The 23,134-nt window shown below is 38.9% G+C and overlaps 1 protein-coding gene across 1 annotated transcript in view; it reads left to right on the top strand.

Annotated features, from left to right (window-relative positions):
• The first annotated feature begins 367 nt into the window (after positions 1-367).
• Positions 368-23,134, top strand: part of TENM2 (teneurin transmembrane protein 2) — a 1,520,094-nt gene continuing 1,497,327 nt past the window's right edge. The window contains exons 1-2 of the mRNA XM_039484033.1: positions 368-414; positions 8,728-8,781. The gene's annotated coding sequence lies outside the window, so the exon portion shown is untranslated. The remainder of the gene's footprint in view (positions 415-8,727; positions 8,782-23,134) is intronic.

Genomic DNA, 23,134 nt, shown 5'->3' on the forward strand with positions numbered 1-23,134 from the left:
ATCTAATGGAAACTAGCAGCTCAGAGTCAATAACAAACTTGATTCTTTTATTAAATGCAGCTGATTTTTAATTCTGCTATTTACAGGATTTTCTGCCTAATAGAAGATATTGAAAAAAATCTATTTTGAAAATGAGAACTCAGCTACAGTATTTATCTCTGTTGGAAACTATACCGTGTAAGCAATGTAGAATGTGTAGATAGACCTATCTGAAAGTAATTCTCTAAGATACTTGGCTGAAAAGCACATCAAAGCACACTGAAATAATGAGACAGGCTCCAGCTGTTGGATTCCAACAGCTTTTTGATTTGTGCTCTAGTAGAAGCTCCAAGTTTTGATCCTGTGTTGATTATTTCCATGGTATTGAAGTTGATTTGTGCATTATTTAAAAACAGGCAGTAGACAGCAAACAAGGTGAGTTTGCAAACTGCCTCTTACAGAATAGTTTGTTTCTGTCGTGTAGATTATTGCTTCCTATTCCCGTGCTCTGTCTATGCACAGTTGCCCTGGTAAAAAAGGGCCTATTCGGGGGGGGGGGGGTTGGAATGTATTTTAAAGAATCAAATTAAGGTAATAGGAAAGGCCACTGGAAAATGGCATAGAATGATAAAATTTGTGGATTCACAATTTTCATGTGGTTTTGCTATTTTCTAGATAGGGAGGCAATTGTGGAAATGTGCTTTTAGAGCTGTTGCCAGGATGTCTTTCCTCCCTAGAGGCTGAATCATTGCCTAGGAAACCCTACCATTACAGAGAATAGGAACCTTTAAAAGCCTTATGTAAAAATGTTAATTTAGAAACAATTATATTTATATTATTTTAATTATTACTTATATGGTACTATAAATACGTATGGCACTTTACAGACAGATCAAACTCCTGAAAAATGTATAGTACTAAGGGCCAGATTCTGGATTTCTAACTCCCATTGATTTCTTGTAAATTGCAGAGCAGTAAATCAGCAGACATCAGTAGCAGCTGTAAGTGCTTAGGCCTTATCCAGATAGGGACTATCTCAGTGGGTCTCAAACTATTGTACTGGTGACCCCTTTCACATAGCAAGCCTCTGAGTGCGACCCCCCTTTATAAATTAAAAACACTTGTTTATATATTTAACACTGTTATAAATGCTGGAGGCAAAGCGGGGTTTGGGGTGGAGGCTGACAGCTCGCAACCCCCCGTGTAATAACCTCACAACCCCCTGAGGGGTCCCATCCCCCAGTTTGAGAACCCCTGGACTATTTCTATTTCCTTTCTTCCTGGATTAGAGCTAGTTGAATATTACATGGCAAATATGTGAAGTTTATTGTCATTCATAAAATAGAGATATTTCAGTATTTAACCACTTCTGCAAGTAAATGTTTGTGTGAGAATAGAATTTTCATTTTTAAAAGTTCACCTCCTTGATCTATTGATTGCCATTAATTATGATCAGGTGGAGACAATGACTAGTTAATCTTGGATATTCACTTTAAAAAAATCCATATATTTGGAGGCCTCTCTGAAGTTTAGCCAAAGCCTGAAAATTTGGGTTATTCAACCAGGCTTTTTCTTAATATTTAATATAATTCTTGATTTTTTTTAAAAATTTTTGGGGAGGTGGGGGCAGGCTAAATTTATCCCAAGAGTTACTTTATTCTCAGTGAACAGCTTTTCGCATAGATTTTTTTTAACTTACTTCTCTAGTGCCCAAATGAGATCAAGACATGTGGGGTTGTATGAATATGAAATAACAATGCTGCAGGACATGGCACTGTTTAATAGGGACAACTCAAGTGCATGGGAGAGCACTTATTTGGTAGCAGAAGAGGATGGTCCTACTGCATGTACCCATGCATGACAGACAACTATGTATTGGTTTAAAAAATGAAGGCTGACTCAGATTTTCTTATGAATTATCACCAAAGGCTAAATTCAGGGTCAGTGCTAGTTTGGGGCCAATGTTCTGGTCAGTTCAAATATTTTACTAATCCTTTATCAGAAATAGGAGATTAGGACTATCACAGATATTTCAATAGCAACTAGATGTGACTTTAAAATAATAGATAATCTTAACTGGAGAATGAGTAATGAAACTAGTTAATTCAGGAAATAGGGTTTATGGTGGGAGTGGGGCCCCCAGTTCTGATGGAAGGCCTAGCGGGAGAAACAGGAATGGAAACACCCCCGACAGCTTTCTTCTTGCCCTTGCCTTTTCCCTGAGAGGAAGAGGAAAAGGAGGAGGAGCCCAAGCCTTTGCCTTTAAAGTGTGTAGCTAGAAAAGGTGCCCTATTGAGCGGAGTACCCAGAGGCAGGGCAACAACAGTGGCCAGGGAATCCACTGCCCCCTTCTCTCGTTCCCCCTGAGGCCTCTAAGGGAGAAATCTTGCCAAAGGGGGATTGAGGACCTGCCATGGCGGTGACTCAAATAAAATGGGAGGGAGAGGTTGGTGGTGATAGTGGAACACCATGCGCCCCCTCCCCTCCTGGTTAGGAAGGGGAACTAATCCAAAATGGGATTAAAAGGAAACAAAAACATAAGCAAGGGGAAATCATTAGAAGTCTGCCCCTCTGGGCACACTTCAGTGAAGGGAGGAGGGGGAGGATCAAACTAAACAAACAATGCAGGAGGCAAGGAAGGAAGAATTTTGGGGGATACAGTTATGGAAGGAGGGAACCTAAAACAGTGAAGGGGAAAAGGGAGTGGGGTGCAGAAGGAAAAACATCCACCAAAGAGGGATGGGGACTCCCTGAGTAGAACTGACAAAACAAATAGCAGCCAGCTGGAAACTCCACCCAGGAAAGAAGTGATCAGGATGGTGGTGTTCTGGGGATAAATGCAGATTTATACACTAAATGAGACTTGTCTGTAGCACCCTATGACAGAATGCTGTGAGTTAAGAGGTGAACCAGCACTGTGAATCACTTAGGCACCAATCAGTTTCCCCAGAGATGGCTGATGGGAAGATGCAAGCTAATTAGCTGATGGGGCTGGGAGGGCTGATGTAGCAATAAGCCCATCAGCAGAGGGATATAAGAAAGACACAGGAAAGCAGTGAAGTGGGAAAGGACCAGACTTGGTTTTGCTGAGCTCAGGGTGCGCAGGGGTCCCAAGGAAGGGTGACTGCCATTCTTCTTTTTCCCTGTGGGAAAGGGCTAAAAGTGGAGAAGTAATGTAAACAATTTGTGGCATGAGACTACATTGGGGATGGGAATATAATACAGTAGACCTTCAATTGCCAACACCAGAATTATGAGCTGACCATCAACCACAAAAACACTTCATTTGGACTGGAAGTATGCAATCAGGCAGCAGCAGAGACCAAACAACAACAACAAAAAATACTAATACAGTACAGTACTGTGTTCAATATAAACTAGTAGTAAAATAAAGGGAACGTTTAACCAAAAAAGATTGACAAGGCAAGAAAGTGGTTTCTGTGCTTGTTTCATTTAAATTAAGGTAGTTAAAAGCAGCATTCTTGTTCTGCATAGTAAAGTTTCAGAGCTGTATTAAGTCAATGTTCAATTGTAAACTTTTGAAAGAACAACCATAAAGTTTTATTCAGAGTTACAAATAATCTCCATTCCCAAAGTGTTCATAACTCTGAGGCTCCACTACACATCACAGGAAGTTGCAATTTACTGGATGGAGTCCAAGGGGTGTCTGGGGCATCAGAGGATGGGGACAGAGCATGTCCCTATACAGTCTCCTGCTTCATTTGTTGCAGAGGTTGGAAGACCAGTAGGTGAATGAAAGAGAGGACTGCTGAAAGACACCATGGTCTTGTGGTTAAGGCAGTTGAATGGCACCCTGAACAAGTTGATTATATCCCTGACTCTGCTACAGAGTACATTTGTAATGCAAGGCGAGTCACTTAAAAACCATACTTTTTATTGAGGGTTACTCGTGTGTTCCTCAGTTTCTGGGTGCTTGCTTTGAGATGCTGGGGTGTGATTTGCAGATGTGGTGAGCACTCAGAGCTGCAACTGAAGTTTATGGGAGCTGCACTTTGAACATAAATGCTATATAAGCTAAGGAAACTGAAAAATCAGGTTCTAGTCATCTCAAATTGGGCTCCCAAAAGTAATGGGTACTTTTTACCTTAATCTCTCTGTGCTTCAGTTCCCCATTTGTAAATTGGGGATAATACCTCTTCGTCTCATATTTAATGTTTTTAAGCATTCAGATACTATAATGATGAAAGCTATAGAAAAGCCAGTGAGGAAACTAATATTACTGTCTTCAGAGCAAAGTATGAATAACATGCAGGAGATAAGGCACTGGCCCATACATTGGACTACAAAGATAAAGCCAAATTTGGAATAACTGTTCATTAATTGAACACAGTGCATCATGTGCACTGAATGAAGATGGGGTCCTGTGCATGCACTCATGTAATTAGACTGTATCATAATGCATATCCACAAAGGGATTGAATTAAAGTTGCCCAGGCAACCTTAATTCTGGCATTTCCAAACTTCTGAATCCTTGACTTTGCAATCTTACTAGTGTTCTTTTAAAGTATGTTTTTGTATGTAATAAATTCCTATCTCTACCAGCACATTTCATATTAAGTATCTCAATGCAGGATTTGAATATCCTATAAGGGGACCCATGTTTGAAAATGGGGCTTCTGTGTTTTTCACATTTTTCCTTTTCCATTCTTTTGTCTAGGCAGCATTCCCCTCTTCTTTTGAAAACTCAGATGCGGTGAGAATGAGAGGCAGGGAGGGCATTTCATTTCAATGGTGGGCTATTTTCCAGTGGAACATACATTTTTGGTTCCTAAGAACTGAAATTGTGTTTGTTCATACAGAAGATCCAGGTTACTTTTCATGTATGCTGTTGTGTTGCTCTGGTCCCCTTATCCTGACTTCCAAGCTCTTCTGTCTCTGACATCAATCGTAGAGAGTCTGCATAAGGATCAAAGAGCAAAGCTGAAAGCAGAATTTATACTTGCTAACTGTGTAAATGGAACAATTGCACAGTGGCTAGGTTTACCATGTGTCACATTTAAAGATAACAATATTAAATAAAATATTGGATGAAATGAAAGCATGTCTGCAATTGTCAAACATTTTTCTGCAGGTTTTCTATCTTTTCTAGCAATTTTCTTCAGTTTTCTCCCACACACAATATGACAATATTCTGCAATTTGTCAACCATTTGGGGCCAAATTTGCTTTCATTTTCTGGCTGTTGAGAGATTTAGTGTTTTGTATTTCTAGACCTTTCAACCCCACATAAACCTATTCACTTCCATCTTGGTTGTGGTTCCTTTTTAAAAGTATGCAAAATGAACACTAAAGAGGATCTCAAAGTGGGGGTGAATAACTCCTCTTACAAATACAATGATATGGAGAGGGAGGGGAGAAATCTCTCATTTCACTATATTGTTCTCTGAGATGTTTTTTAGATTTCATGCTGCATTTGAAATCTACAGTTATTACCTGTACAATGTTTAGGGATAAGATTTCATGTGAATTTTCATTTCACAGTAGTGTTCCTCTAATGAATCATCTGTTCAGTCTTCAATAAGAGTCCATAAAGCTTTGTAACCAAAAGTGAAAAAAATACACTTTTCATTCTGTATGTGGGAAAAGTGGTTTCCTGACATTTTAAAAAATGTGACAAGGTGGTTAAAAGTACATTCTTGTGACAGCGTGCTCCACCAGAACAGGGTCCAGACTAGGAATTAGGAGATCTGGGTAGTGTTCCCAGCAGGACCGGCTCTAGGCACCAGCAAACCAAGCACATGCTTGGGGCGGCGCAATTCCAGGGGCGGCATTTTTTTTATTTATTATTTTTTGCTTTGGCAGTTGCGCTTTTGGGGGGGGTATTTTTTTGGGGGCGGGGGGTGGAAAAAAACCCAGCTCTACTACTGACTTGCTGTGAGACCTTGCATAAGTCATGGAAAGGAGATCATATGAACTCCGGAGGTACTCTTCAGGAGATCAGAACCCTCACCATAGATATAAGAATGGTGCCACTGGAGTGATTCCAACCACTCCTGCTAGTCTATCTGTTACTCAATTAAACCTTGTACCAGAACCTGCTGACAGGACTAATAGAAACCGCACAGACACTTTAGTTTTACCTATTATTATGACATTATCAAGGTTATTGGAGCAGAGTTTTGCCCATACCCATGCCTATACTGCAACTGTCAGACGTCCAGGAATCTGAAATCTCAAGACACTGCTATAGTGACCCCTCCACAAGCTTCTTAAAGGATTTTCTCCTAAATTGATTGGGTATGCTTGTTGGCTATGCTAATTCTGATTTAAAATATGACCTTTTGAAGATGCTATATAAAATAAAATTTTAATGAGTGGTAATAAATGGTGAAACTTCCATAGCAGGAAATACAATACTAGCCTCGAGCCCTTGCTATATGCCATCCACTTCAGTACCATATTATGGAGCTTCTCTTTCATTATTTTCAAGCAAAGTGAAGATGATGATAATGCAACACTTTGAAGAACTGAAAACAGTTTTAATACTGCACTTAAATGCTATCTTCTTAGCTGAATAATTATGTGGACTATGCTCAGTTGCTTTCATGATGCTGCTTCTAAGAAGTGCTGTTCTGTTAAATACAAAAGGACAGGGTGCCATTTTAAGTTTGTTTGTTCCATTTTCCTTTGGTTACATTGACTATTTGAATAAGAATTTCTTGTAAACAGTATCAGAGTGTAAGGTTTTTGTTCTATAAGAGAGAATTTTGCTGCAATTTTGCAGTGCAGAGAGCAAAAGCCTAATGTTGGTGACCCCTCGAGGATAAAAAGAGATTTCACGAGAGTCATACAGAGAACAAGAGGGGAAGTAAGGAGTGAGGAGGGGAAAGGAATATTAACTTGCATTATTAAACTGGTAAATGATATTAGAATATCAGCCTCCCCAGTATCGCAATGACTGGAATGAATCCAGGAATTCTGAATGGGTCTGTAAATGTATCCCCAACCATAGCTTTTGGCATAGTCTTGTATTCTCAGTCCCTAGGGTGCTGAGTTTCATTTCCCCATTTGCTAAATGAGAACAATTTATCTTAAATCAACGATAATCAGAGTAAACACTATTATTAATTTATTTGTTTCCTGTATAGAAAACAGTAGGATGAAGCTTTCTTCTTTTTATCAGTGCTTTTTCTACCCTCTTTTGCCCTGAGGATCCTATTAGTAGAGAGCTGAGCAATTCTATTTCATCAGAAATAAATTATTCCTCACTTTTTTAATGTAAGTACTGAAGGGCTATAAAGATTAGAAATATGTTTGAACCCACTATCACTTGATGTTATTTTCCTTGATGTACCAAGCATCTTTGAGGGAAGTGAGACAACATGTCCTTTTGAAAGCAAAGAGCAAAGTTACTTTAAAAGAACTCCAGCAAGGATTTTGGTGATATATAAAATAATTCAAAATCTATTCAGAAATATTTAATATACTGTCTATGTGATGAAGACCCATCAAAATTTCTGGTGTATGTAAGAGACAGAATATTTGCAGGACAAGGAGGTGGCAGAACTAGTCACCTTCATTTTAAAAATGATTAGAAAGCTGCAATTCCCAAGAAACAGTAGGCTAATTCTCACTTTCTTCACAAAGGGACTAGGGATGAAAAAACACCTTTAATTAATAAGCAGTGTTGGCACTACTTTGGTTACAAGCTGCTATAAATGAAACTCTAATTGCTACAGAACAGAGTATTGTATACAAATGCATTTTACTCTTAAGTGCTATTCTTCATTGTAGCTATTCCACCTTCATGTATATAATGGAAGTAGAAGTAGCATTGCTGTTTTTTGTTTTTTGTTTTTTTGTTTTCAAATATTTCCTGTCATCTGTCTATCTAAGGTAGCTAAAAAGCCCTCACGATAAGTTAAATAGATAAAATGTGGTGGTATTGTAGGAGCGTCTCAATGCAAATTAGGTTAAGCCTTGTAAGGAGCTTTTACTAAACAACTTATGCATGTAATTGTATAATTAAAACAATAACAAAGAGAAAAGGGGAAGTATTAAACAGCATCTTATGGAGGGACTATATAGAGATGGAATTATAATATTAGAACATTGGATTTGACATTTATATGTATTCTGTTTTATTGCAATTTTTTTTAAATAAAATTTTATTTTGTATTACTTTATAAGGTAACTTTAACAACATTTACCTAGCTCATAGGTATGCTCTGAGGTTTAATTAGTTGAATCTTGTAATGCACTTTGAATCAGATTATAATAATTGGTTTTAAACTCTTTTGGGGGGGCAGGAACTGTATCTTCCAATATGTGTGAGGGAAGCACCTTACACATTGTGGGTGCTATTGGGATATTAATTTGTGTATGTAAAATAATAATAATAGTCCTGATCTCATTGTCTTTAAAACCCTGACACTTTCACTTCAGTTGTCAGGAACTGGGAGATACCAGAATTGCAGGGTGGTATAACTGTATTAAAATCAGAGGCTAAAGTCATACAGATAAGTGTTTTATTAGTAAAAGGCTGATGAAAATAGAGTACTGGATGCTCTCCTATAGAGGCCTGTCCAAATCCATCACAATATATTTAATTATGGGAAAGTATGTTATAAATGTTAGATCACTTTATAGCTATCTTCAATAACTTGTTGCTGCATCTTCATAAGAATACAGCTCAGAATTCTTAACTTTAGACTGTTTGCAACTATACAATGCCTAACAAAATCACTGGCACCAAGCATAAGAAGTTCTCACTTTCCCTTTTCTTTAGAATTGCCGAGTGAATGAATAATCACAGATCTCAAAAGGGCAGAAAGAAAGGCAGGTAAGTACTAAGATATTTATTTTTGACATGTGGAATGTGTAATATGTTGTGCAGGAGAACTCTTACACTATTTGGTTAATCTCGGTAGCTAATTCATATGGTATGATAAATGGAGTCTTTCAGCCAAGAAAAAAGAAAATGCTTTATTTTTGCAGCATAGTATCTTGTGCACACATAAGCACAAGTGTGTTTCTGTTTTTGTTTGTTTGATGGTTTGTTTTATGTGCATGGTGATAGCACATATTGAATTTAATATTAGAATGCAGCCCTTATAAAACCTTATAGAAAAGAGGCACTTAGACATGGCTAGTGAGAACAAATCCTTGCCACTGCAATTTACAACAGAAATGTGTGTTACGGATTTTAAAAACCACTGGCTGCAGCTTTATTAAAAGACTAAGTTCAAGGGACCCTACATCTTTAGTTCCTTCCCTGGAGATGTGTGCCTCCATGAAGGCCTTCCTCATGAAAGAAGCCCAGAGGTGCAGCAGCCCCTGCATGAAAACTTCCACTAGTGGGGTCCCAGATGCTAAACTGAATCCTGTACCCATTTCTCCTTCCCTCGTGTGTTTAGCCCCAGTTGCTCTCAGATAAATGCCCACGTTTTTTAGAAAATAAGTAAGATGACACATATTCCATTGCAAAAGACTCATGCCTAGTGGGTTGTAACCATATCCAGATATTAATAACTCATGGTTTACCAGATATCTGATGCCCTTTCTTTGGGCCCAAGAGGTGCAGGTCCATATGAGAAAGAAGGGTGATAACTGGCCAACCTCCTGTTCCCACTGGGGTCATCTTGTAGAGCACAGCGTGCCAGATCCCTGTGTATTTTATTTCATGCTTAGGCTTTCCTTTTGAAGACTACATTTGCCCTGCTGACTTTGATTACCATTACTAGAATTTCACATGGACAGCATGGTCTGTCAGACGCTACCCTCTCCATGCAAACAGAAGACCAATTTAAAAAATAAAAACACAATAATTAAAGGTATATGGCCCTGAATGTCCTGGGCCTTTCTAAGACTGATTCAAAACTTGGTGACATCAGTGGAAATCTTTCAATTGAAATAAGCTTTGGATCAGGCCCAAATGTTACTTCCCATGATAACCTCTTGACTCGTGTCTTCAGTGGTTCAGCTCTCCTATAAGAATGACAGTAGGTGTGGGTTTTGTTCAGTAAAGTATTCATCTGTAACAATACCCCTGTCTGTTAGTCTATAAGGTGCCACAGGATTCTTTGCTGCTTTTACAGAACCAGACTAAAACGGCTACTTCTCTGATACTCAATACCCCTTTATTACATGGAGCCTGTTTAAAAGGTGAATTTCCTGTGAAGGAAGAGTATTGAACTAATGTTGCATATTTGGCTGTTTGCAGTTTCAGAAATGAGAAAAAGCATGGTGTTGTTCAGGTGGTTTGAGGTATGCATGAATCCCCATATTCAGATTTCAGCTGGAGAAATCAGAGTTCAGGTTTTAGATCAAAATTTTAAAAAGCCCTACACTTTTGGAATCCAAGTGTCTGATATTTATGTTTACATCCCTCTTGAATATCAAGAAAGACAGGACATTCAGTGCTATTATTATTGATATTTGATAAATCTACAGTACATAAATTATGCTGCATTTGTACCTCAGAAGTGCTCTTTGTTAAAGAAATACTAGAGCAGAAAGGAGAGGAGCATATTTAAAAAAAATGATGATGATGATTATAAACCAAAAAGACAGTGTTTATATCATGGTGCCCAGGAGGCAAAAGTTTGCAATCCTGAAAACACACTTAACCTTTTATATTATCCAAGGTCGTCACAGCAAAGATCAGCAAACAAATTTCAGAGATGTCTTTAAGATTACTAGAGCTGTTGGAAAACTAAGCACTGACATTATCTATGTAAGTTTGGAATACATGGTTAAACATGAGCATAGACAGGTTCATGACAGGCGGTTATTTTTTAAGGCAGATAAAAAGAAGAAGAAGAAAGATTCCATTGATTCGGGAACTTAAGGGGAAACCCTGAGATATAAAATAAACTGGATTACTACAAAATATTAACAAGATCATATCCTAACTGTCTCTTAAAAAGGAATCAGGTTCTAAAAGACAAACAGGTTTTGAAGCAGTTTTGCATATAAATGATTGATGGCAAAAGGGTTAAAGTTGCATCTTATGAAAATTAAAGAAAAAAATAATAAAAAACCCACCCACTTCTCATTTTCAGAGAAAAAGGAAATCTATGTGCCAAGCATGCAGTTCACCAGAGGCCCATCTTGCTTTCTTTGCAATCAGTCCCCAAATTCCCATTAGCTTGAAGGGGAAGCAGGCTAGGATATGGTGTAATAATCATTAACTGATAGGATTTATAAAGACTGTTATGAAAACACTCACCGGATTTACAAAAACTGTTATGAAAACCATCAAGGTCTTTTAAAATGAAGACAGAAGAGAAATTCAAATACAAATACTATCTCCATGGTTATTCCCATCCAGCAATCATTTGGCATTGCAATGCAAAACAATCAAGCACCAATAAAACACTAGTGATGTTGTTTTTTAAATAGAGAGGGAAAAAATGAAAGGGGAAAAAAAATCTCTCTCAAGTTCAAGAACATCCTCTCTGCCTACACTAAACAAAATGATACAGATAATTCCAACATGACAAATACTATTTGTGATTAATTTAAATGGTAGCTGTTTCATCGTACTATATTATGCATCACATTTTTATTACTGTATCTAAAACATCCCTTTTAAAGAGTTACAGCTGATGTTGCTAATAACAAAGAACATATCTTGAAAAGAGATTATTATTATTAATAATAATAATAAAAATCTTCACTGCAATTCTAAATCAAAATAATAGTTACCATTAAAAAATTAAGAGAACATTGTCTGGAAATGACATATTGTACAGAAATGTCTTTCCCACTCAATTTCCGAGAAGATGATTTCCATTAGTTACAGCAGAGTTACAGAACATTAAATATCCAGCAGATAAGATACTCCCTTCTGATGCTGAAAGACTTACATAAGAAGAAAGTTAGAGTTTTGGAATGAGGAACTGATTTACAATTTTATGGGGGAGATCCAGGTGCAGCGCATAGGTCTGCATGAGGTGCAGTAATTTGGATCTCTGTGAACTTAGGTCAGATATGTCACTCTTGCTTAGCTCAAGTCAGGCAGCTGTTGGAAGGTGAATGAAAATGCAGATGGAAGAAAAATCAATATGTACCAAATACAATGGGGGGGGGGGAAATTACATTGGTAAGGAGAGAATGAATATATATGAAAATTTTTAAGTCTGGCCCTGCAACTCTTACCCAAGTAATTACTCCCGTGAAAATCAATAGAACTGCCTGTGTGGTTAAGGACTGCTCATGTGAGTAAGGAGAGTATCAGAACACCAGTATGAAATGTGCTACTTGCATCCAGTAAATGCCACTAGAGTTGCATAACAAGAAGCGTATTTTGTATCCAATATGGATACTAGCCCTCTGACAGCGTCTCAGGTTTTTATGTGCCTGTACTGCAAGTAGAGTGAAAAGCCTGTTCAAAAGCAAAGGTGTAATTGACCATGTATTGGAAGTCACAGTTAGGTGCTATAATATACAGTTTATAAATTATAATTTTAGCCTCATAGGAACCATATAATAATCAAACAATGATAGGCAGCCATAGCTGTTTATTGTCAAAGTGCTACATTTTGACATTATAATTTTAGAACTTTTAGATAATGTTTCTGATGCACTGAAATTTAGGTGTATTGGTGCTGACCTCAAAAACTGAATACTGAATGTCCAGTAGGATTAAAAGCTTCAAATAAGTAAAGATCAATAAGACAGAAGTACCAAGAAAATCTAAAAACATAAAAGGTTTTCAAGATGCTAAAATTCTAACTATAAATAAATAGCAACTTTCTTTCTTAAAACCATGAATAAAATCTGCCATCGGGGGGAAATATTTAGTGTGAAATAACAAAAAGTCATCTGTTATATTCTTATTTGCAGTTCTTGGCTGTACACTCATATTAGGTAACTGAATAGGTTTATCAGAATTTCATTCAGAAATCAGTTGCACAGGATTCTGATAAAGAATTCAATGAGAAATATAATTCTTCATGGGAAGAGGAAAAAAGCATGTGAAATAAAATAACTCATGTGACATACAGCTTTTCCTTCAGTTTTTGCATGAAATGGTCCATTGTTTAACCCAAAATGGTCCTATCAACTTGTCAAGGAAGTGTGAGAAATGCCTCATGAGAATCACCTCATTGGCAAAGATGGTGGAGACAGTAAATGGAACAATTGCTCTTCAATACATACTGTACTCCACACACTCCCCTCTGCAGGATTCTACCGGCACAGCCTTATGACAGGCTCTGAGATCCCATGCACACATGTAGCCCCCTGCTCCTTTTGCTGACCCTGATCCCCTCCATCCCACATACACAACTCTAACTTCAATGACCTGTTCCACAACCAGCTCCCTAACCCAGCTGTGCCATGTAATAACGGTAAAAAAATTACTTTCTTTTAGCATTGAGGAAATTTATAAGAATAAGTATTACCCCTAAAGCTACGCTGTCTGTCTTTCACTCTGCTTCTCTGCAGAGTTTCTGCCAAGAAACCTCTCTAGTCCCTGGTCTTTGACTTCCTGGTACAGACTGAAAGAAACCTGGTCCCACTTGCCCTATAGTTTCTGCCCCACCCATACCTGCTCCTGCTCCTCAGCTATTAACTACCCTCACTCTGTCTTTGCCTCTTCCTGTGTCCTTAGGAGCTGGCGGCACTCAACAGGGTAGCCCATACCATTTCTTACTCCCATGCAAGATTAGAGGAAGCTGATAGAGGGAAACTAACATTGTAAGGGTCTCTGCAGGCTAGCAAGGAGACTGAAGCATTAGTAGCAGCATTTCTCTGCCAGTTCCTACTGCCTCTGGCAGCCTCTTCAGTTCCATTACTGGTCCTGCAGTGACCATAGCCATACAGTTTGCCTGGCCCCTGGACTGGCTCTGAACATAACTCTTGTTGTTTATTAATTGAAATGTTTCTTTGACACTGTGTGTTGAAATGAAGTGTGTCGGAATACTTCAGACTCCTCACCCTCATATCTTATGTAATCATATGGACTAAATCAACGAAAGCATGGCATTTCTTATCTTAAGAACTCCCTGCATTTTGTTGCCGGTGTTTTAAATGAAGTAAATAGCATATGCAGTTTTAGTGTGTTTCTAGGCAACTCTTGGATCATAATCATAGAAACGTAGGCCTGGACGGGACCTTGAGAAGTCATCAAATCCAGCCCCCTGAGCTGTGGCAGGACCAATTATACCTAGACCATCCCTGACATGTGTTTGTCCAACTTGTTTTTAAAAACTTCCAATGATGGGGACTCCACAACCTCTCTTGGAAGTCTATTCCAGAGCTAAACTACCCTTATTGTTAAAAAGTTTTCCCTAATATCTAGCCTCAATCTTCCTTGCTGCAGATTAAGGCCATTACTTCTTGTCCTTCCTTCAGTGGACATGGAAAACAATCAATCATTGTCCTCTTTATAACAACCCATAACATATTAGAAGACTGTTATCAGGTCCCCTCTCAGTCTTCTTTTCTCAAGACTAAACATGATCAGTTTTTTTTTAACATTTCCTCATAGGTCAGGTTTTCTAAACCTTTTATCATGTTTTTGCTCTCCTCTGGACTCCAATTTGTCCATCTTTCCTAAATTGTGGTACCCACAATTGGACACAGTACTCCAGCTGGGTCCTCACCAGTGACAAGTAGAATTGGGACAATTGCCTCCTGTGCCTTAAATACAACACTCCTGTTAATACACCCCAGAATCATATTAGCTTTTTTTGCAGCTGCATCACATTGACAACTCACAGTTTGCAGTCCACTATAAGCCCAAGTCCTTTTCAGCAGTACTATCACCTAGACAGATACTCCCCATTTCATAGTTGTACATTTGATTTTTCCTTCTTAAGAGAAGTACTTTGCACTTGTCTTTATAATGCTTTGCAATGTCAGTTTGTGAACTGGACTTGCATCTTGAAGTGCTATCCAGTACAGCTTATTCAAGAGACTTCTTAATGGAAGTGGATATTTGCTGGCAAGATATACAATCAAGTTAAGACTCGGGGTACACTACAGCCTATGTCAGCAAAACTTATGTTGATCGACAATGAGACTATTCCACCACCCTGAGCGATATAAGTTACACCGACATAAGCATTTGTGTGCAATGTTGGTAGGAAAGTTTCACAGCGGTGTGTGTTTTTTAATGCTGACGGGAGAGGTTCACCAGACGTGGTGCAGCGGTGCAGCTGTCGTATAGATATACTCTCAGAGTTTGTTGGGCATAAAGGAGATTTGCCTGAAGATAAAATCCTACACACTGTTTTCTTCCAAGGCAATATACCATAAGTGGAGGAACCCAGAGCTTCCTCTTCCTATATTTTAATAAATGAATCTTTTGCATCCTGGTTGCTCATATTTTGTGATCTTTTCATAATCTTAACAGTACTACTGATTTCCTTTAGTCAGACCAGCTGCTATAGTAATTTCACAGAACCCCAAGTTCTATTTAATATTTATCCTGCCAACCTACGGAGAAGAAGACTTTTGTACTCTTTGCCTCTCATTCCTCCCTTCTAAATTTAATTAACCCTAACATGGATTCATTCATACTGCCACAGTGCAGTACCACCCTCAGACAGTCTGATTTAAACACTCTTTTGGTTGTGAATGTTTTTTCTAACATGGCAGCAGTTCTTTCCTCTCTGCACAGCGTGTTACTGTTCCTTGGTATCTATAAAGACATTGTAACCATAGATACCATGCACAATTCAAACATGAATCTTCCAGGCAATACAATTTCACCTGTAAATATTTTGATGAGGAGAATGATAATGCTTCAGATCAAGGTCTCAACAGAGAAAATGCATATATATATTAACTGAAAACACTGATTAGGGGAATTAAAGCAGCATTCTCGGCAATGCTGCTTCTTAGGGATAGAGGATAGAGTTGAATGTAAGCCTCAGAACTTCCACATGGCAGTGCAACGTGCTACTGCTGGGCCAGTATTGCTGTTTTTATTTTTGCGTTAGTAATGACTAAGAGCCTGATACAAAGCCCATCACAAACAGTGAGTGTCTTTCCATTGACTTCCAGGGGTTTTGGATCAGGCCGTCTTGGCTTTATTGCTAGCTTTAAAGTGGTGCTGCAAGGAATTTGTAAAGTGCTCTGTTCCAAATGTAGGGAGCGTTGGCTCATCTCTTCATCCCCAAGGTTAATATATTGCAGTAGATTGTAGAGCTCGTTAAAAAACATGAAATATTTGGGGCAAAAATGAATTTATAGAGTTTATCAATGGAAGAAATATTTTTGGTGAAAATTTTCTCAGTGAGTTTTGCAAATTGACTTTTCATAAAGCTTAGTGCATGGATTTTCCAATGAAGACTTTAAAACCGAAGTTCCCTCTGCTCTATGTGCACATTAAAAAGGCCATCATGCATTTTTAAGAGTAACTAAACTAGGAGATGAGAAATGCATAATAGAGCACTCTATCCTTCAGGACCTATACCACACACCAGATGGAAAACAAACAGGGTACAGCATTACGAATATCTCCACAGACTCTACCAGAGCTACAATATGTCATTGTAGCAGCTCCATTAACCCTGCTGCTCCTGTTGGGGCTGCCTTGTTGTTTGCCCAGTTTCTGGCTGTTGTCAGTGAATGGACTAGATCAGAGGATTTCAAATGTCCTGTTTATTGACATTTCACTTTGTCCTTGGATCATGCAAGATGATGATGCGGATATTACTATGTACATTGTTGCAAATAGGTATATCTAGGTCCATGACTGCTGCCATTCCTGTAAATTATGTTGTTGCATTTAGAACCCTTATAGGTCAAACTTTAGGAGCATAGCTGGTGGTAAAGATGGTAATCTTCCCCCCACTTTTTACCTGGTTGATATTTCCCCTGTTCTCTCTTTGTTCTGTATTATGATTTTGATATATTAACCTCTTCCCATTTCCTTACTATGTATTGCAGCCGGGGCAGCTCTAGGTATTTTGCCGCTCCAAGCACGGCAGGCAGGCTGCCTTTGGCAGCTTGCCTGCGGGAGGTCCCCGGTCCCGCGGATTCGTCGGCATGCCTGCGAGAGGCCTGCCGAAGCCGTGAGACCCTCTACCAGCAGACCCTCCGCAGGCATGCCACCGAAGGCAACCTGCCTGCCGCCCTCGCGGCGACCGGCAGAGCCCTCCCCCACCCCCGTGGCTTGCCGCCCCAGGCACACGCTTGGCATGCTGGTGCCTGGAGCTGCCCCTGATTGCAGCATACAGCCTCTTTCTCCACACACACACCCCCTCTGGTGACACCAGAAAAAGATACTTTGCAAAAATAAAAAGGTTAATTTTAAAAAGTACTAAATGTGATTATTTTCACATTTAGATTTTGTTTATTTCCTAAGTCATAAAAAAATAAGAGAAAAATCTATCACTCTTTTTCTTGGTGGAAGCACTAGGGCAGGGGAAGGAAAGAAATGTGGTGACTGTAAGAGCGGCCTGCCCATTTAAGGATCAGGAGACCTGGGCTGGCCAACCCTCTAATAAGCCTTGTCCTGCCGCACTTGTTCAGGGTATGGGAGTTAAAAAGGGAGCAAGCCCAGCAGTTTGAGGCTGGCACTAGAGGAGCAAAGTTGAGCTGGGTTGTGATTAGATTGCTGAGTTTACTGTTGTGGTAGGCCCTAGCAACAAGAGGCCAGGCTCTGTGAAAGTCCTGGGCCAGTGTTTCACGATGACCTGGGAGCTGACAAGAAGCTGAAGGGAGATGAGACGCTCCAACCTAGAGAGGAGCAAAAGATGCTTTGTTAGTGTTTTGTGTGGTAGTTCTGAGTTCTGTTGAGGTGTCCTGGGGAGAATCCCTGTGACCTATTATTCTGGAAAGAAGAGTGCAATGCTGATGAGTTCTGTTGTGATTTATAAGGACTTTGCTGGCCTGGGGAGAGCGGGGTGAAGAGACTTTGAAGAGGCCAGCTGGGAAAAGCCCTCTTGGCCTGACCAGTTACCGGTGGACTTGGATAACCCAGAAGAGGATTGAACTTTTAAGTGACCAGGCTGGAGAGCTAGGTCACAAGAAGATCCAGACAGAGGTGATCAACAGGAGGATTCTACCAAGAGGAAGGCCCAGCAACCCCACACCCAGGCACAAGGGGGTCCCAGCCAGTGAGTTGTTTCTGTGCATGTGATGCTCACTCTGAGGCAGGACCCTCAATAACAGTGACTATCTGAGTTATATGCAGTTGCACAGAGTTTGAGCTTAACATACACATCTGTCTTTTGACATCCAGAGGCAGATAAGAACCCCATGTTTCTTACATCACCTTAGGCATTGAAAACCTAGGGTCAGACCCAGCAACCATTTTAAATTTGATTTATTAGAAATGTGGAGGTCTCCTATGCCCCCAGGATGTTTGAAGATGCAACTTGAGTCATTTCTTGATTTTTTTTTATGACAGTTCAGTATATTAACACTATAAAGGAAGCAGAGCTGTAGGGCTCCCTCAAAGTAAGAAGCCTATTTCAAAGGCAGGAATAGAAACAACCTAACACTGGCTTTGTGCCTCTACAGCCGCCTTTCCACTCCAGGCTCTTCCTGTTGTGAGTGTGAGTGCTGCTGATCACGCAAGTACAATTCACATCAGCAATCCTTGCCACAGCAAGCTGAATAACCTTCTTACCTTCAGTCCTATTGTGATGCAGAGATTTCATTTTCTCTAAGCAGAAAGCAGCTTTCACTATGGGGAAAATAAGCCCTGCTTTTCATTTTTGAGAAAGTGCAAGACAGTGCATCAGGAAACAGTTAGAATGGAGTAGCAGTTCTGTTCCTCTTCCTAAAATTTGGCAAAGGTAAATGTTATGCATTTGTTTGATTTGTGTGGGTATACACACCCCCACAACTTTAATCGCACAATTATTATAAAAATGACTGTCTAGCTGAGTTTCCTGTCAGAAATGATTGAGTTAAATTTCAGAAATGAATGAGTTGTTAATAGAATTATTTCCTGTAAACTAATAACATTTTAGCTTATCAAAAATATGTACTATCTTACCTAGAACATATACTTATATATAATATGAACTGCATGGGGTTAACTCACATCAGGCAACATCAAGTCATAGCTTAAATGTGAGACCTTATTGCAAATCCTAGTAAACATTCATTTTCAAAATTTAAAAAACAGCCACCAGAGTCTTCAGCAATGAGTGCTAGAATCCTAGGAATAATGGTACATTTCCTCCAGCCCATGATCAGAGACCATGCTACCATCCTAACAGATAGCTTTTACCCTGAAGGTAGCCAGTCTGGTGCTCTGTCTGACATGGAGCAGTATGAATTGCCCATTGGTGAATACATCCTAAGAGTTTGAACCTAGGTTCTGTTGGCCTTAGTGTCCCCATGCAATGAAGTTGCTGTGGAGGTGCATGGTGAGATACAGTCTTTCATGGTGCCAGGCTGTTTATTTTTCCCACCAAAGCATAGGGTAAAGATCATTATTCTAGACTTGATAGTGTGGTGGGAAATCCTGCAGTATGTTTCTGAGAGAAAAGTTCCTTCATTACAAACCTAGAAATGTGACAACAATGAACCTAGAATTAGTTGGTATCTAATTTGGCTTAATGCCTTCTCTGTTCAGTGCATAGTATCAGGTGAAAAACAGGTTTGTTTCTGCCCTATAGGTTCAGGGTGTGCAAACTACAGACTTCTGCATTCATGGGGGCAGTCGTCCTGGAAAAGGGACTCCTCTCAGGTAGATGGGAAGTACAGGAGAGGTGCCACCATCTGCCAGGGAGGAATAGCTTTACATTTCAGCTCAGCCAAGGGAGGCTTCCTGTGTGATACACTGAATCAGTACATACCAGGTGCCCTCATCCTTCCCACTTTGTGGCTTATGCCAGCCATCTTCAAGTCCCTTGGTGGAGGGGAACTTTCATGTGGTTTCAATAGTGGCTTCTCTTACTGAAGCCAAACCCCACATAGATTTTCTGCCATCAGAGGCTAGCAGCCTAGCTTCCTCAATAAAGGAATCACTAGATGCCATGCAGCACAAGAGGGAACCCTATGTGATTAGATTGATATTCATAGTCTACATATCTAATGACAAAATGAGAGAGAAATGTAAGGGATTAGTCAGTACCTCGAAATGAAATTGCTTTTACTGTCTCTAATGTAGAGGAAGTATTTGTTCAGCTCTTCCTGTCTAAGGAGATGGGCCCCACACTGGGGAAGCAGGACACTTCTAAGCTCAAACCTGGGGAAGGTGGCCAGAGGAGAGTTCTCCCCTTTAAGGGAGTCTAAAGACTGAATACAAGAAACTGTCCTAGCAGCAGAACAAACACCTCACTATATTACTAATGAGTTGATCCTATTATGTAAAAAGTTTTGTTTAGAAAACAATTAAATTGTTATTTTTAAAAAGGAAATTAAGCTTTAAAATAACTTAGAGACAGAGATTTCTAATATAACTTGAGTTCTAGTCATAATCTGCCTTGTGAGACTTGGCCTCCTGCTGGGAAGTATAAAGCTATATGAATAATATAGTAGCTACCACTGAGAGCATCATTCACTGAATGGAGCAGTTGAAAGAGTGTCAGGGGACTCTAAGTTCTGCTCACAGTTGCATCATTCTAAATCAAGAGTAACAGCTGATTCAGTGAAAATGATATGAAAGGATTTTGAAAAGTATTTACAAATACATCACTCAAATTCTGCTTTATTACTCTGTATTTACATGGGTATTACTGAGAACAGAACTTGGCCCATGTATTTCTATATACAGCTGGGCAGGATATGGTTTTCCTGACCTGTGAACATTTTGAGATTTTGAAAAATTTTCATATCTCAAATCAGGATGAAAAATCAAAATATAAAAAAAAATTGTGAACCAAAAAATGGAAAAAAGTTGGTTCTGTTCAAAACATTTTGTTTCAATAATTTCATAGCATTAGTTTTTATATTGAGCAATTTATTTTTACTATAATTAACTTTAATTTCTAAACAAACAGTTATTTTGTACTGGACACCCAGTGTTTTTTTTTTGGTGCACTTTTGGTTATAGGGTAGATATAGCATAGCTATTCATTTAACATGTAATTACAAAACATTTACTATTGAATATCCTTGCTACTACCTGGTACACTGGGGCCCATTCAGGCTCCCAAACACAGGAGTTAGAGGACCCCTCTGCATGGATCACCCATGTCCCATGCAAAGGGTCAACCATCACTGAAGTACTGCTCTCCTGGTTCAAATCCTGTGAAGTCTCCTGCATGGGATCAGGAATCTCTTGATGGCCAGGGAGCACATCAGATTTGTTCCACGGGGGATACATATTAACCACACCTATTCCACAGGGGAAAATTGATGTGGTCTTAGGCTGTCAGAGACCCAAAGGAGTGGTCTGGTGCTACAGAGCTTCTTCATGGATTCCACAGACAGAATCTTGTTCTGGACAGGTTTAGGGGAAAGCAAATGTGAGATCATTGTGTGGGGCAGAAAGAGGAGTTTTAAGATGTTGAGCACCAAATACTTTTATCACAAAAACTACTACAAATTTATAGTATGGAAAAGCAAGAAAATGGTAGGCCAAATCTTAATTGTTTCTCTGAGTGCTGATTCAAGGATATGACCCCCACTGTTTAGTCACTTGGAGTTCTTGCCATGCCTTAAGGGGCACTGTAATTAAAGACAAGGTAAATAATCACCGTTAGTCACTACGACTGTTTTATTATTAAAGGAAAAGGCGGGGGGGGGGGACAAAATAGAAGACATTCAATAACCAACAGTTACTTTAAATACAATCTCTTCCATATGCCTCTCAGTGAAGAGCTTTCAGTAGAGATTACACCTTAGCAAAGGGTCCACCTCCTAAGTATATTATGCCCCAAATTGGGAGTCTTTTGTATCATATATAGCTAAAACAGTTTATAAATGGGCATATTCATTTAATTTAAGGGTGACTGAATCCTTTGTGGTTTTTCATGGATAACATAAATAGTTTAAATGAGCAGAGGTAAGTAATTTTGACTAAGTCCTGTGAAACGGAAGAAAGAATTTAAGTTAGTTACCTAAAAGAAGCCATTCAAGGAGTGGTATTAAAACAGACAGATTAATAATTAAGAATCTTAAACTCAAATCCCACTTTACTCTATATTTACCAAGGTAAATTTAAGTCTCCTTTCTAAGAATATAGTCTAAACAATCTGCTGTTTAACATGAGAAGCTGTTAGTATCTTAAATTTCAATTGCTTCTCAATTTCCCATTATATTTATTACAACAAGATTTTAAATCTAATCCTTTGGCAGTATTTTTGCAAACTCCATCTAACCAATGATGCTGAAGTCTCAGTGATGTCATCATGTTGCAGAAGCAGTGCTAGGCTAGAAGGCTGGTTTGTCTTGATGCTGTGTGGTGGCTTCTGTAATCTTGGCTTGCTTGTAGAGGTATTAGCTTGAAGGTATGATGAGATGAGGTGAACAAGCTGGAGTAAGAGAGTATAAAAATGTAATCATAGGAGCGTATAAGGGTTTAGAAAAAATGTAATAGTGTTGCAAGAACAAGGATAAGAGTGCATGTCTCAGGTCAGAGGAATTTCCGTAATCTGAAGATGGAAGTCATATCTTTTCCAGGGACTTGGCTGTATTCAAATTTCAGTCACTGTCACCTTTCTTTGGCTCAACACCTTAATGAGATGATCTTGGTAACATATTAGATCATGAATACGTAATCCACTAATGCCATATGCAGTAGAGTTGTAGTTCTTCAACTTTATGATTAGATTGCTTTAGTTTTTGTGGCAGAAAATTATCAGGATATCTTTAAAGACAGAGTTTTAACTCTCTTTTATTCAGTTAATTTATTAAGATAGCCCTTTATTTCCATCAGAGTTCAATAGGATTTGAAAATATCTTTCAAATGAGTCCAACCACTTCTGTTTCTTATATAAAAGTCTTGCAGCTCTCAGAATATATTTTTTAATTAACTGATTGTTTATAGAAAATCTTTACAATTAAATGGCCATCAAGGGAAGGTATTGTCTTTTCTTAAAGATCCTTGGAGATAATATTCTTGTCTTTTTGAGTTTGGTAAGGAGTTGCTTAAGTATTGGCAGATATTCCCCAATTAAGGATGATATTTTATACTCAAATGTTTTCTTATACCAAAAACCAGTTATAGTATCAAACGACCTTGCTTTGTTTGTACACCAAACAACTTATTATTCACATAATAATGGTATCAGGCAGTTGTTATATGAAGGGCTTGCATTTAGATACAAACAGTT

Source organism: Mauremys reevesii, linkage group 8 (genome assembly GCF_016161935.1).
Source record: "Mauremys reevesii isolate NIE-2019 linkage group 8, ASM1616193v1, whole genome shotgun sequence".
In the NCBI taxonomy this organism is placed as follows: domain Eukaryota; kingdom Metazoa; phylum Chordata; order Testudines; family Geoemydidae; genus Mauremys; species Mauremys reevesii.